Raw genomic sequence first — 18,956 nt, 5'->3', positions numbered from 1 at the left:
CTGTGTCTCTCAGGAGAGATCTACATCCGGATCCTGTCGGTCTGCACTTCTTTGCTTCATCCATCTTGTCTAATTGGGTGGCTGTATATGTATGGGCCACATGTGGGGCAGGCTCTGAATGGGTGTTCCTTCAGTCTCTGTTTTAAACTTTGCCTCTCCCTTCCCTGCCAAGGGTATTCTTTTTCCTCATTTAAAGAAGGAGTGAAGCATGCACATTTTGATCATCCATCTTGAGTTTCATTTGTTCTAGGGATCTAGGGTAATTCAAGCATTTGGGCTAATAGCCACTTATCAATGAGTGCATACCATGTATGTCTTTCTGTGATTGGGTTAGCTCACTCAGGATGATATTTTCCAGTTCCAACCATTTGCCTACGAATTTCATAAACTCGTTGTTTTTGATAGCTGAGTAATATTCCATTGTGTAGATGTACCACATTTTCTGTATCCATTCCTCTGTTGAAGGGCATCTGGGTTCTTTCCATTTTCTGGCTATTATAAATAAGGCTGCGATGAACATAGTGGAGCACATGTCTCTTTTATATGTTGAGGCATCTTTTGGGTATATGCCCAAGAGAGGTATAGCTGGATCCTCAGGCAGTTCAATGTCCAATTTTCTGAGGAACCTCCAGACTGATTTCCAGAATGGTTTTACCAGTCTGCAATCCCACCAACAATGGAGGAGTGTTCCTCTTTCTCCACATCCTCGCCAGCATCTGCTGTCACCTGAGTTTTTGATCTTAGCCATTCTCACTGGTGTGAGGTGAAATCTCAGGGTTGTTTTGATTTGCATTTCCCTTATGACTAAAGATGTTGAACATTTCTTTAGGTGTTTCTCAGCCATTCGGCATTCCTCAGCTATGAATTCTTTGTTTAGCTCTGAACCCCATTTTTTAATAGGGTTATTTGTTTCCCTGCGGTCTAACTTCTTGAGTTCTTTGTATATTTTGGATATAAGGCCTCTATCTGTTGTAGGATTGGTAAAGATCTTTTCCCAATCTGTTGGTTGCCGTTTTGTCCTAACCACAGTGTCCTTTGCCTTACAGAAGCTTTGCAGTTTTATGAGATCCCATTTGTCGATTCTTGATCTTAGAGCATAAGACATTGGTGTTTTGTTCAGGAAATTTTTTCCAGTGCCCATGTGTTCCAGATGTTACCCTAGTTTTTCTTCTATTAGTTTGAGTGTGTCTGGTTTGATGTGGAGGTCCTTGATCCACTTGGACTTAAGCTTTGTACAGGGTGATAAGCATGGATCGATCTGCATTCTTCTACATGTTGCCCTCCAGTTGAACCAGCACCATTTGCTGAAAATGCTATCTTTTTTCCATTTGATGGTTTTGGCTCCTTTGTCAAAAATCAAGTGACCATAGGTGTGTGGGTTCATTTCTGGGTCTTCAATTCTATTCCATTGGTCTATCTGTCTGTCTCTGTACCAATACCATGCAGTTTTTATCACTATTGCTCTGTAATAATGCTTGAGTTCAGGGATAGTGATTCCCCCTGAAGTCCTTTTATTGTTGAGGATAGCTTTAGCTATCCTGGTTTTTTGTTATTCCAGATGAATTTGCAAATTGTTCTGTCTAACTCTTTGAAGAATTGGATTGGTATTTTGATGGGGATTGCATTGAATCTGTAGATTGCTTTTGGTAAAATGGCCATTTTTACTATATTAATCCTGCCAATCCATGAGCATGGGAGATCTTTCCATCTTCTGAGGTCTTCTTCAATTTCTTTCCTCAGTGTCTTGAAGTTCTTATTGTACAGATCTTTTACTTGCTTGGTTAAAGTCACACCGAGGTACTTTATATTATTTGGGTCTATTATGAAGGGTGTCGTTTCCCTAATTTCTTTCTCGGCTTGTTTCTCTTTTGTATAGAGGAAGGCAACTGATTTATTTGAGTCAATTTTATACCCAGCCACTTTGCTGAAGTTGTTTATCAGCTTTAGTAGTTCTCTGGTGGAACTTTTGGAATCACTTAAATATACTATCATGTCATCTGCAAATAGTGATATTTTGACCTCTTCTTTTCCGATCTGTATCCCTTTGATCTCCTTTTGTTGTCTGAGTGCTCTGGCTAGAACTTCAAGAACTATATTGAATAAGTAGGGAGAGAGTGGGCAGCCTTGTCTAGTCCCTGATTTTAGTGGGATTGCTTCAAGTTTCTCTCCATTTAGTTTAATGTTAGCAACTGGTTTGCTGTATATGGCTTTTACTATGTTTAGGTATGGGCCTTAAATTCCTATTCTTTCCAGGACTTTTATCATGAAGGGGTGTTGAATTTTGTCAAATGCTTTCTCAGCATCTAATGAAATGATCATGTGGTTCTGTTCTTTCAGTTTGTTTATATAATGGATCACGTTGATGGTTTTCCGTATATTAAACCATCCCTGCATGCCTGGGATGAAGCCTACTTGATCATGGTGGATGATTGTTTTGATGTGCTCTTGGATTCGGTTTGCCAGAATTTTATTGAGTATTTTTGCGTCGATATTCATAAGGGAAATTGGTCTGAAGTTCTCTTTCTTTGTTGTGTCTTTGTGTGGTTTAGGTATAAGAGTAATTGTGGCTTCGTAGAAGGAATTCGGTAGGGCTCCATCTGTTTCAATTTTGTGGAATAGTTTGGATAATATTGGTATGAGGTCTTCTATGAAGGTTTGATAGAATTCTGCACTAAACCCGTCGGACCTGGGCTCTTTTTGGTTGGGAGACCTTTAATGACTGCTTCTATTTCCTTAGGAGTTATGGGGTTGTTTAACTGGTTTATCTGTTCCTGATTTAACTTCGATACCTGGTATCTGTCTAGGAAATTGTTCATTTCCTGAAGATTTTCAAATTTTGTTGAATATAGGTTTTTATAGTAAGATCTGATGATTTTTTGAATTTCCTCTGAATCTGTAGTTATGTCTCCCTTTTCATTTCTGATTTTGTTAATTTGGACGCACTCTCTGTGTCCTCTCGTTAGTCTGGCTAAGGGTTTATCTATCGTGTTGATTTTCTCAAAGAACCAACTTTTGGTTCTGTTGATTCTTTCTATGGTCCTTTTTGTTTCTACTTGGTTGATTTCAGCTCTGAGTTTGATTATTTCCTGCCTTCTACTCCTCCTGGGTGTATTTGCTTCTTTTTGTTCTAGAGCTTTTAGGTGTGCTGTCAAGCTGCTGACATATGCTCTTTCCTGTTTCTTTCTGCAGGCACTCAGCGCTATGAGTTTTCCCCTTAGCACAGCTTTCATTGTGTCCCATAAGTTTGAGTATATTCTATCTTCATTTTCATTAAATTCTAAAAAGTTTTTAATTTTTTTCTTTATTTCTTCCTTAACCAGGTTATCATTGAGTAGAGCATTGTTCAATTTCCACGTATATGTGGGCATTATTCCCTTATTGTTATTGAAGACCAGTTTTAGGCCGTGGTGGTCCGATAGCACGCATGGGATTATTTCTATCTTTCTGTACCTGTTGAGGCCCGTTTTTTGACCAATTATATGGTCAATTTTGGAGAAAGTACCATGAGGAGCTGAGAAGAAGGTATATCCTTTTGCTTTAGGATAGAATGTTCTATAAATATCCGTTAAGTCCATTTGGCTCATGACTTCTCTTAGTCTGTCGACATCAGTGTTTAATTTCTGTTTCCATGATCTGTCCATTGATGAGAGTGGGGTGTTGAAATCTCCCACTATTATTGTGTGAGGTGCATTGTGTGTTTTGAGCTTTAGTAAGGTTTCTTTTACGTATGTAGGTGCCCTTGTATTTGGGGCATAGATATTTAGGATTGAGAGTTCATCTTGGTGGATTTTTCCTTTGATGAATATGAAGTGTCCTTCCTTATCTTTTTTGATGACTTTTAGTTGGAAGTTGATTTTATTTGATATTAGAATGGCTACTCCAGCTTGCTTCTTCTGACCATTTGCTTGGAAAGTTGTTTTCCAGCCTTTCACTCTGAGGTAGTGCCTGTCTTTGTCTCTCAGGTGTGTTTCCTGTAGGCAGCAGAATGCAGGGTCCTCGTTGCGTATCCAGTTTGTTAATCTATGTCTTTTTATTGGGGAGTTGAGGCCATTGATATTGAGAGATATTAAGGAATAGTGATTATTGTTTCCTTTTATATTCATATTTGGATGTGAGGTTATGTTTGTGTGCTTTCATTCTCTTTGTTTTGTTGCCAAGACGATTAGTTTCTTGCTTCTTCTAGGGTATAGCTTGCCTCCTTATGTTGGGCTTTACCATTTATTATCCTTTGTAGTGCTGGATTTGTAGAAAGATATTGTGTAAATTTGGTTTCGTCATGGAATATCTTGGTTTCTCCATCAATGTTAATTGAGAGTTTTGCTGGATACAGTAACCTGGGCTGGCATTTGTGTTCTCTTAGGGTGTGTATGACATCAGTCTAGGATCTTCTGGCCTTCATAGTTTCTGGCGAGAAGTCTGGTGTGATTCTGATAGGTCTCCCTTTATATGTTACTTGACCTTTTTCCCTTACTGCTTTTAATATTCTTTCTTTATTTTGTGCGTTTGGTGTTTTGACAATTATGTGACGGGAGGTGTTTCTTTTCTGGTCCAATCTATTTGGAGTTCTGTAGGCTTCTTGTATGTCTATGGGTATCTCTTTTTTTAGGTTAGGGAAGTTTTCTTCTATGATTTTGTTGAAGATATTTACTGGTCCTTTGAGCTGGGAGTCTTCACTCTCTTCTATACCTATTATCCTTAGGTTTGATCTTCTCATTGAGTCCTGGATTTCCTGTATGTTTTGGACCAGTAGCTTTTTCTGCTTTACATTATCTTTGACAGTTGAGTCAATGATTTCTATGGAATCTTCTGCTCCTGAGATTCTCTCTTCCATCTCTTGTATTCTGTTGGTGAAGCTTGTATCTACAGCTCCTTGTCTCTTCTTTTGGTTTTCTATATCCAGGGTTGTTTCCATGTGTTCTTTCTTGATTGCTTCTATTTCCATTTTTAATTCCTTCAACTGTTTGATTGTGTTTTCCTGGAATTCTTTCAGGGATGTTTGCGATTCCTCTCTGTAGGCTTCTACTTGTTTATTAATGTTTTCCTATGTTTCCCTAAGTGTGTTCATGTCTTTCTTGAAGTCCGCAAGCATCATGATCAAATATGATTTTGAAACTAGATCTTGCTTTTCTGGTGTGTTTGGATATTCCATGTTTGTTTTGGTGGGAGAATTGGGCTCCGATGATGGCATGTAGTCTTGGTTTCTGTTGCTTGGGTTCCTGCGCTTGCCTCTCGCCATCAGATTATCTCTAGTGTTACTTTGTTTTGTTATTTCTGACAGTGGCTAGACTGTCCTATAAGCCTGTGTGTCAGGAGTGCTGTAGACCTGTTTTCCTCTCTTTCAGTCAGTTATGGGGACAGAGTGTTCTGCTTTCGGGCGTGTAGTTTTTCCTCTCTACAGGTCTTCAGCTGTTCCTGTGGGCCTGTGTCTTGAGTTCACCAGGCAGCTTTCTTGCAGCAGAAAATTTGGTCTTACCTGTGGTCCCGAGGCTCAAGTTCGCTCGTGGGGTGCTGCCCAGGGGCTCTCTGCAGCGGCAGCAACCAGGAAGACCTGTGCCGCCGTTTCAGGGAGCTTCAGTGCACCAGGTTTCCAGATGGTCTTTGGCTTTTTCCTCTGGCATCCGAGATGTGTGTGCAGAGAGCAGTCTCTTCTGGTTTCCCAGGCTTGTCTGCCTCTCTGAAGGTTCAGCTCTCCCTCCCACGGGATTTGGGTGCAGAGAACTGTTTATCCGGTCTGTTTCCTTCTGGTTCTGGTGGTGTCTCAGGTACAGGGGTCCTGCCGCTCCTGGGTCCTCCCCCACGGGAGCCCAGAGGCCTTATACAGTTTCCTCTTGGACCAGGGATGTGGGCAGGGGTGAGCAGAATTGGTGGTCTCTTCCGCTCTGCAGCCTCAGGAGTGCCCACCTGACCAGGTGGTTAGGTCTCTCTCTCACCGGGTCTAGGAGCAGAGAGCTGCTGCGGGCCGGGATCGAAACTAACTTTTGTAAAGTTTGCATACATAATTTTCATATTTGTTCAGTTGATATCACATGATTCATAAAATTCTTTCTCTTCAAATAACTACAACATAAATTTTTATTAGTTTAATGAACAAAGACTATTAAATAGGAAGAGCTGAAATGGTTTGCAAACCCATAGGAAGAACAACAATATCAACCAACTAGACTTACCAGTGCTCCCAGGGATTAAACTACTAACCAAATAGTGCTCATGCAAAAGCCTATTGCTTCAGTTGCATATGGAGCAGAGGATGGCATTGTCTGGCATCAATAGGAGGAGAAGCCCTTGGTCCTATGAATGTTCCTTTCTTCAGTGCAGGGGAATGGTATGCTACTGGGGTGCGAGTGGGTGGATGGGAGGAAAAGCATCCTCATGGAAGCAGGGTGTTGGTTGTGGGAGAGTGGGTAACTGGGCAAGGGAATAACATTTGCAATGTAAATATATAAAATATCAAGTTAAAAAATGTTACCGTTGCTCTTAATAACTCTATATTATTAAGTTTTTAAAATCCACTTGCCAAAATTCTTACTAAGTCTGTTTTGTGTTCACACATGGACTATGATGGATTAAAACCATATCTGGGAATATCTTCTCAATATTAGACATAACAACTGAATATGTGATTATTTATATCCATTTTTTGTTCAAGAAGAATCCGATGCCAAAGAAAATTTCCTCTTTTTGATTAGCATGGAAATTATACTCAAAATAAGCTAATAAAATAAAGGATACCTGAGTGTATACACATTCACATACATATTCATATACATGAATATGTGTGTATATATGTATACATGATGTAGGCCTCCTTCACAGGGCATCTAGGCCTTAACAGTTCCCTCAGGCCTACACATTGCATCTAGGCCTTCATCTTTTCCCTAGACCTTTAACAGCCAGCAGGTTTGCCCTCTGACCCATCAGTCTACAGAGGAATTCATAGAGAAACCCTGTCTGAAAAACTAGGGGAGGGAGACAAACAGATTAACAGATTGATCGCTCTCTCTCTCTCTCTCTCCCTCTGTGTGCGTGTGTGTGTATTCAACTGAGGAGGCACTGGCAAATGAATGTTTGCCTCTCCTCTGTAAGCCAGGCCACCCCAAAACTGCCTTTCCTTTTCCTTAGTTTGTTTGGTTTATTCCAAGTTAATTGTATCTGTTTCTTTAATTTCCTCTTCATTTCTTTAGTTGAGTCAGGGGTCTTTGCACATAAGCCCTGGAAATCAGTACCTGGATCAGGTCTGCAGCCTGCTCACAGGGTTCTACCCACCTCCACCACTCAAGTGATGCAATTAAAGACATGCAGCACCACACCTGGCTTCTATTCACTGTACATTTACTTTAGTTGCAAGGTTCATTCAGCTCTGAGAGAGGAGGGATGGAAGGAGGGAAGAGAGACAAAGAGTGACAGAGAAACAGTGACAGAAAGGGAAAATTGTAGGTTATTGTTCCATCTCTTCGATCACTGCCTGTTGTTTGCCATCTTGGCAACCATGCCCCGAAACCCTACCTTGGGTAAGATCAAGCATAATGGCAGCAACCATATAATTCCTGCTTAGTTGCACTGAACACCCCAGTCATCACTACCTGTGGAGAATTGTAAGGGGGTTCCTCTGATCTAGAGAGTAGTACCCTTCAATGAAATGAGAAGCACAACAAGCATTATTTGTTTTGAAATATATGATGTGGAAAGAACTATATGTGCGGATTTACAGACTGAAAGACAGAGAGACAGACAGACAGGTCGGACAAGACAGAACAGGACAGGACAGAACAGGACAGGACAGGAGAAAAAAACAAGAACACAAAGAAAAACTCAAAATGGAAGTCCGGTTCCAAATAGTCTCTGTCTGCACTGTCGATCTAGTGTTGGCGGTCCAGCTTATAAAAGCTTATACATGGATGGTTTTGGGAAATGCTGCTGGGTGTTCGGTTCAGGTCCAAGATTATTGCGGGTAACTAGACAACAAAGAAAGCAGTTAGACTGACTTCTACAGTGTTCACACAGAAGAACCTAACAGAATATATAATGAATTCCAGCAGTAACAGCAGAAACAACTAATGAGGAAGTGACCTTATAATATTAGTAACTGCAACAAAATGGCAGACTAGCTAGGTAACAGTTACCTAGTCATTAACTAATCTGACATAAGCCTTCTTCACATTGCATCTAGATAGGCCTTCCTATCTTCCTCTCCAGTGCTGAGACCATAGTGAAATCAAAGTCATGCATCACCATGGGTGCCTTCCTTTTCATTTTTTTCTTTCATCCTAGGAAGTGTATGTGTGTGTGTGTGTGTGTGTGTGTGTGTGTGTGTGTGTGTGTGTTTGTATGTGTGTAGAGAGAGAGAAAGAGAGGGAGAAGGAGTGGGAGAGGGGCAGAGGGAGGGAGAGAGAGAGTGCTCTAGAGAGAGAGAGCACTCGAAAGAGAGAGAGAGAGAGAGAGAGAGAGAGAGAGAGAGAGAGGAAGAGCGGAAGGAAGAGTGAGAGTGAGGAAGAAGAGTGAGAGTCTCCTGTAGCTTTATTCACCACTTATATACCCAAGTCTCCAGGTAGAAAATAACTGGGAAGCACAGTGGGAAACCCTGGCTCATGACTACCTGGCTCATGACTTCGGTAACAAAAGACCAACTAGGAGACCTGAATTAATTAGGGAGAAATCCCAGAAGACCAGCCTAAATCTCAAGGATAAAGGCTGAGGAAGCAAAAGGCAGAAGTAAATTGACCACCACCCAGGTGTGGTCCAGGTCCGTCAGTTCCACATGCATCAGCCGGGCTCAGCAGAGGTCATGAAGTGGAGACACTGGGTGTTTATTATTTGGTCTTTCATCCTGTGCCGTAAATACATGGGAGAGGCCTCTGTCCAACAATCTCATGACTTCTTAACTATAGCCATGGAGTTACAAAGCGGTCAGCCCCAAATCCAATATGGCACACTACATATCCCTATCCCAATCCCCCAAAACCAGCAGCAAAGCCACCAGCACCAGAACAGAGGAAGATGAAATCTCTAGTCTGAAAAACTAGAGGAGGGAGATAAACATCTCTCTCTCTCTCTCTCTCTCTCTCTCTCTCTCTCTCTCTCTCTCTCTCCCTCATAATTTGTTAAAGTGTTCCCTTTGTGCTGTGTGGATTCTACTTTATTAACCAAGTTTCACATCGTACTAGCTCCAAAGAAGAGTCAACAGTCTCTTGGCGTGCAGGCAGTTGTTGCCTGCTTTAAATATTTTTTGGTGGTTTTGTTTGTTTGTATCAAAACCCAGGGCCTCCCTTCGATCAACAGATCTAAACCCAGTTCTCCAAGGGAAAAATGGAGTCAAATCTGAAGTCACTGGCATTTAAGTCATCTGCCATTGACAGTCATAGGGGATGGGAATATCGTGCTTTCTCCAATGGAGATTCACCTGGGGATGCATCAACCACATATAAGGGCAGGCCTGGGGTAGAACGGGGTGGTGGATGGGGAGGAAGGATCTGGAAAGAGCTTTGCGATGGGAAACTATGATCAGAATGTTGCACAGAAAACAAAATTTGTCCTTTAAAAAAAAAAAAAAAAAAAAAAAAAGCTCCCGATGTCTATCCAAAAAGGAAAGGAAAAAAAAAAAACCGACAGCAGAACTTTACTAACTGCAAATGTTCCATCTCCCTGTATCCAACCACTCCACTCCCAGATAGGTAGATGATAGTTTGCACTTCTGTCCCAGTTGTGCTATCCAGGTTAATAAAAGGGGAACCACCTCTGTGGTTATGTTTTACACACACGAAATGAAATAAAAGGAGTGGATAGACGTGCCTGGCATTTTAAGATGCTCAATTTCTTTGCAAGCTTCATTTTGTTTCATTCTTTTAAAGGTTTATTCATTTATTTTCATTTATATGAGTATACTAAAGCCCTTTTCATATACACACGGCAGTAGAGTACATGGGATATCCCTTTGCAGAGGGTTGTGAGCCACTATATAGTTTCTGTGGCATGGAACTCAGGACCTCTGGAAGAGCAGAGCAGTGAGTGCTCTTAACCTTGGAGCCATCTCTCCAGCCCTTCACATGCTTTATTTAACTAAACATTAAACATGAATCAGAAACGCCAAATCTTGTAAATATGGTCGAGATTCAGCCTTATTTAGAAATCCAAAGCTGGCAGGGCGAGGATGGGATTTGAGAGTGAGCAAAGGGAGTCTTCCTCTTTCCCTGAGGGTGTGCTCCATTACCATTTCCAAACAGCTGGGTGCGAGTCTAACTAAGGTTTTCTTCAGTCATTTGCCATGACACAGAGCACTGAAAGGACAGCAAGGGATCAGACATTAACTCTGAAATCATCACTCACTGATTTCAGGCAGAAAACTTGCCCCCCCCCCCCCCAAAAGGCACTGCCTGGCTCAGCACTGAAGCAAAGCATGCTTGGGCAGCAGCAGTATTTCCCTGACAGTCCTTGGGGACATGCATATTCTCCAGAGCCACCCCACCCCCTCTTAGCTAGCTCCTGTCCACCCCTCCCCCTTCCCCCACATACAGGGAGCAGGCCTCCTGTGTGTGTGTGGTGGTGTGGGGAGATGGAAATATCTCTTGAGAGAGAGTTCAGGTCTCCCAAACAAATAAATAACTAGAAACTTCATTTATATCCTTTATATCATTGAACATACAGTGGAAGAGGGAAAAGGAACAGGGAAACTAGGCCAACTGGTAGAGCTCCTTTCATTTTGTTTCAAAATTCAAAGAAACAACACTACCTGGTTTTCGTGAAAGGAACAGAATGTTAAAAGTTGAAACATTGGCTCGCCACTTAATACTTTGGCTTTTAATAAAAGGGCCAACAGATCTACCTCCTATTTGGTAAAAAAGAGAATGAAAACCCACAAAAACGTTCTGTCAGCCAACTTCCCTTTAAACCTCTGTTAAACAGGAAGACTGGTTTTTTAAAACATCATTTTAAATATTTAAATATGTATTTGTGTGTGTGTGTGTGTCTCTGTGTGTGTGAGTGCCTGTGTGTGTGAGTGCCTGTGTGTGTGTGTGTGTGTGTGTGTGTGTGTGTGTGTGTGTTTGTCTGTCTGTCTGTCAGTGTCTTCTGTATGGAGAGGATGTGCTGTAATACTCGGGGCAGGGTGGTCCAGGGCCCATGGGTGATGCCACACCGCCTCCCCAGTCACCTTCCCTGCAGGGCCTTCCCAGAGGTCCCATAGCCGGTTTTGGCGCAACACCATGGTGGAAGGGCACCCAGCGGCGGCCAGTCACCGACGGGGGGTGGGGGGCGATCACCCACCAAACCTAACCCTGGTCCCACCCGGGGGCCCCCACTGCACCCCACGCCTGCCGTCAGAGCGCCCGCCGACCCCCCTGTTGGGAGGAGCGGGGGGGGGAGGACGGCGACAGCGGGACACATGGAGGGGGAAGAAAGTCGCGCGGGTGGAGGGGTCAGGAGAAATGGGGAGCGGGAAAGATCCGCTGGGGTCACCGGCACAGGCGAACGCACGCCCCCAGGTTGAATCCTCTGTTGCGGACTGAGTTGACCCCACCCATTTACCTCTTTACTGGTTTCACGCCCTCTTGAACTCTCTCAGCGATGGGCTCTTCCCTGTTCACTCGCTGTTACTGAGGGATTCCTGGTGAGTTTCTTTTCCTCCACTGACTAATATGCTTAAATTCAGCGGGTCGCCAAGTCTGATCTGAGGTCGCGGTCCAGAGAGAAAGGAGGAAAGGAGGGGGCGCGCCCTGCCGCGGCCGGATGGACAGAGAAGACAGCGAGAGGGTGCCGGGGTCCCAGGCCAGGGCCTGCGACCTCTCTACCACGGTCAGCTCCCACGTCCTGGGGCAAGTCAAGTCAGCGCTGGGACTCAGCGGCATCCCGCCAGCTGGCACCCGAGTGGTCGGTCCCCGGCAGAGGGACGGGGTAGGAGAGGTACCTGAGACAGGCCCCGCGGTTGAGGTATGGCCCCCACCCTATCCGACGCTTGCAGGTCGCTCTCTCCACGTGCACTGGCGGGTGAACGGCGGCTGTGGACACACCGACCCACTGGGCAGGTCCCGCCTCCCACCAGACCGCAGGCAAGATGACCGAACCCGGGGACGCGGCCCCTCTCGCGCCCAGAAACCCGACCGGCCCACGCCGGTGCGTCCACATGGTGGGGAGAGCGGGTGAGGACGGGAGCGGGAGTGGCGGAGCGAGCAGTAAGGAGCCACGAGGAGGGTGGCCGGCGCGTGGGGCCAGTGGATGGGGAGGATGAGGCCCGCTCAGACACCGGGCGTAGATGACCGCTGGACGCTGCCCACGTCTGAACTTCGGGAGACGGAGGGCCTAGGGGAGAGGTGTTGTGAGCAGAGTCTCAGTCACGCGACGCGCCCATCCCCTGCCACCCCCCAGAGGCGGCGAAACCGCAGGGGGGCAGCAATTGATCCCCAAGTGACTCTCAGACAGGTGTAGTCCAGGGAGGAACCTGGGGCCGCAAGTGGGTTCGAAGTGTCCATGATTAATCTATCCTGCAATTCACATTAATTCTTGCAGCTAGCTGCGTTCTTCATCAACGCACGAGCCAAGTGATCCACCGCTAAGAGTCGTATCCGTATCTGGGGTGTGAGCGGACTTGTGTGGGTGCTAACAAAGGCACCAGCTCCCCCGCCCGCCCCTGCTGCACCGGAAGAAAAGGGCCAACCACATGGCAGCTCCACCTCAGGCCTGCCAGCAGGAAACTAAAGGATACATGTGAAAAGAAAAAAAAGACAGAGTCGGGAACGGAAAGGCAGGACACAGGGGACATGGAAGGCGAACCCAGCAACCGGCGGTGGAAGGCAAAGGAGGCGCTGGTGGCGGCAGCAGAGGCGGAGGCTGGCGCACTGAGGTGAGGATGCAGGCAGAGGAGGGAGAGAGAGAGAGAGAATGGAGGAGGTCCCTCTACGGACCAGACCCAACAGGCTCACTGCACCGCTCCATAACAATTCCCGCCTTTCCCGAAACGCTCACTTGGCCGGCCGGCTGTGGCATACACCACGATGGGGACCAGAACCGGGGAATGCACCTTCTGGTGAGAGGAGGGACTAACACAGGCCCAGGAAAGGACCAGACACACCCTAGGCCTTCTCCATTAATGATCCTTCCACCGGGTCACCTAGGGAAACCATGTTACCACTTTTACTTCCACTAGATAATCAAATTCAAACATCTTCTCAGCCCTCAGACAGGGCCATGGGCCGATCAGGCTGTTAGTTCCCAATTCCCTTTAGCAGGCTCTACTAATATGTGTACTTTTAAAGATTTATCAAAATTTCGGGTGCCAAATCTAAGTAACTTGTTGAATTCGGTTAGTTCCCAATAGGCCGCAATAGTAATAAGTGGACTGTTCGGGATATAGAAAAATTTTCACGAATGGAATCAAAATTTCCAGGGGAATTCAGTGAGTTCCCAATGGGAAATGCTTGGAGGAGTGTGCTTTTGAAGATATAGCAATAGTTTAACAAACGTAATCTAAGAATAATGGTGAATTCAGTAGGTTCCCAATAAGATTCGCCTGTATTAAGGGTACTATTCAAGATACAGCAATATTTAACGAACTGAAACATTGTTTTTTTGTGAATTCAGGTAGTTCCCATTAGCAGGGGCTAGTAATACGTGTACTTTTAAAGATTTATCAAAATTTCATGTGCGGAATGTAACTAACTTGGTGAATACGGTTAGTCCCCAATAGGCCGCAATAGTAATAAGTGGACCGTTCAGTATATAGAAAAATTTTCACGAATGGAATCAAAATTTCTAGGCGAATTCAGTGAGTTCGCAATGGGACATGCTTGGATGAGTGTGGGTTTCAAGATATAGCAACATTTTAACGAATGAAATCTAAGTATCATGGTGAATTCAGTAGGTTCCCAATAGGATTCGCTGAAATAAGGGTGCTATTCAAGATACAGCAACATTTTAACCAACTGAAACACTGTTTCATTGTGAATTCAGGTAATTCCCATTAGCAGGCTCTACGAATATGTGTACTTTTAAAGTTTTATCAAAATTTCGTGTGCCAAATCTAAGTAACTTGGTGAATTCAGTCAGATCCCAATAGGCCGCAGTAGTAATAACTGGACTGTTCGGGATATATAAAAACTTTCACGAATGGACTCAAAAATTCAAGGCGAATTCAGTTAGATCCCAATGGGACAACCTTGGATGAGTGTGCTTTTCAAGATATAGCGACATTTTAACGAACGGAATCTAAGTATCATGGTGAAATCAGTAGGTTCGCAATAGGATTCGTAGGTAATAAGGGTACTATTCAAGATACAGAAACATTTTAATGAACTGAAACACTGTTCCTTTGTGAATTCAGGTAGTTCCCATTAGCAGGCTCTAGTAATATGTGTATTCTTAAAGATTTATCAAAATTTCGTGTGTTGATCTAAGTAACTTGGTGAATTCGGTTAGTTCCCAGTAGGCCGCAGTAGTAATAAGTGGACTGTTCGGGATATAGAAAATTTTTCACTAATGGAATCAAAAATTCTAGGCGAATTCATGAGATCCCAATGGGACAATCTTGGATGAGTGTGCTTTTCAAGATATAGCAACATTTAAACGAACGGAATCTAAGTATCATGGTGAAATCAGTAGGTTTCCAATAGGATTCGTATGTAATAAGGGTGCTATTCAAGATACAGCAACATTTTAACCATCTGAAACACTGTTTCATTGTGAATTCAGGTACTTCCCATTAGCAGGCTCTACGAATATGTGTACTTTTAAAGTTTTATCAAAATTTCGTGTGCCGAATCTAAGTAACATGGTGAATTCAGTTAGTTCCCAATAGGCCGCAGTAGTAATAAGTGGACTGTTCGGGATATAGAAAAACTTTCACGAATGGACTCAAAAATTCTAGGCGAATTCAGTGAAATCCCAATGGGACAACCTTGGACGAGTGTGCTTTTCAAGATATAGCAACATTGGGCTGGGGATTTAGCTCAGTGGTACAGCGCTTACCTAGGAAGCGCAAGGCCCTGGGTTCGGTCCCCAGCTCCGAAAAAAAAAAATAAGATATAGCAACATTTTAACGAACGGAATCTAAGTATCATGGTGAATTCAGTAGGTTCCCAATAGGATTCGCATGTAATAAGGGAACTATTCAAGATACAGCAACATTTTAAAGAACTGAAACACTGTTTCTTTGTGAATTCAGGTAGTTCCCATTAGCAGGCTCTAGTAATATGTGTACTTTTAAAGATTTATCAAAATTTCGTGTGTCGAATCTAAGTAACATGGTGAATTCTGTTAGTTCCCAATAGGCCGCAATAGTATTAAGTGGACTGTTCGGAATGTAGAAAAATTTTCACGAATGGAATCAAAATTTCTAGGCTAATTCAGTGAGTTACCAATGGTACATGCTTGGTTGAGTGTGCTTTTCAAGATATAGCAACATTTTAACGAACGGGATCTAAATATCATGGTGAATTCAGTAGGTTCCCAATAGGATTCTCATGTAATAAGGGTACTATTAAAGATACAGCAACATTTTAAGGAAATGAAACACTGTTTCTTTGTTAATTCAGGCAGTTCCCTTTGGCAGGTGCTAGTAATATGTGTACTTTTAAAGATTTATCAAATTTCGTGTGCCGAATCTAAGTAACTTGGTCAATTCAGTTAGTACCCAATAGGCCGCTGTAGTAATAAGTGGACTGTTCGGGATATAGAAAAATTTTGACGAATGGAATCAAAATTTTTAGGCTAATTAAGTGAGTTCCCAATGGGACATGCTTGTATGAGTGTGCTTTTCAATATAGAGCAACATTTTAAGGAACGGAATCTAAGTATCATGGTGAATTCAGTAGGTTCCCAATAGGATTCGAATGTAATAAGTCTACTATTCGAAATACAGCAACATTTTAACGAACTGAAACACTGTTTCTTTGTGAATTCACATAGTACCCATTTTCTGGCTCTAATACTATGTGTACTTTTAAAGAATTATCAAAATTTCGTGTGCCAAATCTAAGTAACTTGGTGAATTTGGTTAGTTCCCAATAGGCCGCAATAGTAATAAGTGGACTGTTCGAGGATATAGAAAAATTTTCATTAATGGAATCAAAATTACCAGGCGAATTTAGTGAGTTCCCAATGGAACATGCTTGGATGAGTGTGCTATTCAAGATATACCAACATTTATCGAACAGAATCTAAGTATCATGGTGAATTCAGTAGGTTCCCAACAGGATTCACATGTAATAGGGGTACTATTCAAGATACAGCAACATTTTCACGAGTTGAAACACTGTTTCTTTGTGAATTCAAGTAGTTTCCATTACTCGGCTCTAGTAATATGTGTATTTCTAAAGATTTATCAAAATTTCCTGTGCCGAGTCTAAGTAACTTGGTGAATTGGGTTAGTTCCCAATAGGCCACAATAGTAATAAGTGGACTGTTCGGGATATAGCAAAATTTTCACGAATGGAATCAAAATTTCCAGGCGAATTCGGTGAGATCCAAATGGGACATGCTTGGAGGAATGTGCTTTTGAAGATATAGCAATATTTTAACAAACGGAATGTAAGAATAATGGTGAATTCAGTAGGTTCCCAATATGATTCGCCTGTATTAAGGGTACTACTCAAGATACAGCAATATTTTAACGAACTGAAACACTGTATTTTTGTGAATTCGGGTAGTTCCCATTACCAGGCTCTAGTAATACGCGTACTTTTAAAATTTACCAAAATTTCATGTGCTGAATGTCACTAACTTGGTGAATACGGTTAGTTCCCAATAGGCCGCAGTAGTAATAAGTGGACTGTTCAGGATATAGAAAAATTTTCACGAATGGAATCAAAATTTCTAGGCGAATTCAGTGAGTTCGCAATGGGACATGCTTGGAGGAGTGTGCTTTTCCAGATATAGCAATATTTTAACAAACGGAATGTAAGACTGACCTTCTCAACATATAAGTCAGCCCCAATTAATTTTTTTTAAAAGAGTTGACTTGGTAACGGTGTCTGTTCACAGCAGTCAAACCCTAACATAGAAGTTGATGACAAGGACTGAGTTATTGCTATGATAGGCTGGACCATATTTTCATTTGGAGAAATTATGATTTTGGGACATTGGATTTGTAAAGTTGTGGAATAAGTGAAGTTAAGCTTAATGGGTAATTCTAGTAGAAATATGGAAGACTTTATTACTGAGATTGCTTTGGCTTGTGCAGATCATGTCTAGGAGTTCTCAATGGAAAAGAATGTTAATATGTGGCCGATGGAATGTTTTAGTGGTATTTTGGTCAGGAATGTGACTATATTTTTGTCCTTGTCTGATGAATATACCTGAGGCTTAAGAAATTTTACTGATTGCATTGTAAAAGAAAGTTTTGAAAGAGCCCAGGAAAGGCAAAGAATTTGCTCTCTGCTTTAGTTTATTCATTTATTTATTTATTTATTTATTTACTTACTTACTTACTTACTTACTTACTTACTTGTTGATTTATTGATTTATATATTTAAATTTTTGGATTTTTAAGATTTACATTTCAAAAGTTATTTCCTTTCCTTGTTTCCCCTACGTAACACCCCATCCCATTTGATCTTCCACTTCTAGGAGGGTGTTCCCAATCCCTAACCCAGCCATACCTCCCTGACATTCCTCTACACTAAGGTCCAGCCTTTTAAGGACAAAAGAATTATCCCATTCATGCCCAATAAAGTCATCCTCTGCTGCATAAGCAGCTGGAGCTGTGGGTCTGTCCATGTGTATTCTTTCGGTAGTGGTTCAGTCCCTGGTAGCTCCCGTTGCTTCCTATTGTTCTTATGGGATTGCAAGCCCCTTTAGCTCCTTCAAACCTTTCTCTAACTTATGCATTGGGAACACTATTCTCAGTTCAAAGGTTTGTTGCTAGAATTGCCTCTGTATTTGTCCTGCTCTGTCTGAGCCTCTCCAGAAACAGCTGTATCAGGCTGCTTTCAGCATGCACACCTTGGCTTCATCAATATTGTCTATGTTTGGTAGCTGTATATATATATATATATATATATATATATATATATATATATATATATATATATATATATGCGGGATGCCCAGGTGGAACAGGCTCTAAATGGTCATTCCTTCAGTCTCTGCTCTAAATATTGTTTCCATATCTTCTCTTATGATTAATTTTATTCATTTATTTAAGGACTGAAGCATCTGCACTTTGATCATCCTTCTTCTTGACCTTCATGTAGTCTATGGATTGTATCTTGGGTAATTAGAGCATTTGGGCTAATACCCACTTATCAGTGAATGCATACCATTTGTGTCTTTCTGTGATTCAGTTACGTATTCCAGATGATATTTCTAGTTCCACCCATTTGCTTGTAAGTTTCATGAAGTCATTGTTTTTGATACCTGTATAGTACACCATTGTGTAGAAGTATCACATTTTCTGTATCCATTCCTCTGTTGAAAGGCATCTGGGTATTTTCCAGCTTCTGACTATTTAAATATATATGCTATGAACATATTTGAGCATGTGTCCTTGTTATATAGTTGAAGCATCATTTGGGTATATGCACAAAAGTGGTATAGGTGGGTCATTTGGCAGTACTATATCTAATTTTTTGAGGAATCTCCAGAGCGACTTCCAGAGTGGTTTTACTAGCTTGAAATCCCACCAACAATTTAGGATTGTTCTTCTTTCTCCACATCCTCACCAGCACCTGTTTATGAGTTTTTTATCTTAGCCATTCCGACTGGTGTAAGGTCAAATCTAATGGTTGTTTTCATTTGCATTTTCCTGATGACTAAGAATGTTGAATAGTTGTTTAGCCATTCAATGTTCTTCAGATGAGTATTCCTTCTTTAGCTCTGTACCACATTTTTATATAGGGTTATTTGACCTCTGGAATCTAACTCCTTGAGTTCTTTGTGTATTTTGGATATTAGACCTCTATCAGATGTAGGATAGGTAAAGATCTTTTCCCATCAATTGGGTGTAATTTTGTCCTATTGACAGTGTCCTTTGCATT

The 18,956-nt window shown here is 42.3% G+C and overlaps 1 non-coding gene and 1 pseudogene across 1 annotated transcript; both read right to left on the bottom strand.

The window, feature by feature from the left end:
• The window catches only part of Uba52-ps20 (ubiquitin A-52 residue ribosomal protein fusion product 1, pseudogene 20), a 282,754-nt pseudogene that overhangs the window by 15,697 nt on the left and 248,101 nt on the right, over positions 1–18,956 (bottom strand).
• Positions 12,395–12,547, bottom strand: LOC120101142 (5.8S ribosomal RNA). The gene has a single exon (XR_005501539.1). It is a non-coding gene; the product is annotated as a 5.8S ribosomal RNA (ribosomal RNA).

This window comes from Rattus norvegicus, chromosome 2 (assembly GCF_036323735.1).
Source record: "Rattus norvegicus strain BN/NHsdMcwi chromosome 2, GRCr8, whole genome shotgun sequence".
NCBI lineage: Eukaryota > Metazoa > Chordata > Mammalia > Rodentia > Muridae > Rattus > Rattus norvegicus.
Note: the sequence above shows the minus strand (reverse complement) of the source record. Positions and strands in the feature narration are given on the sequence as shown.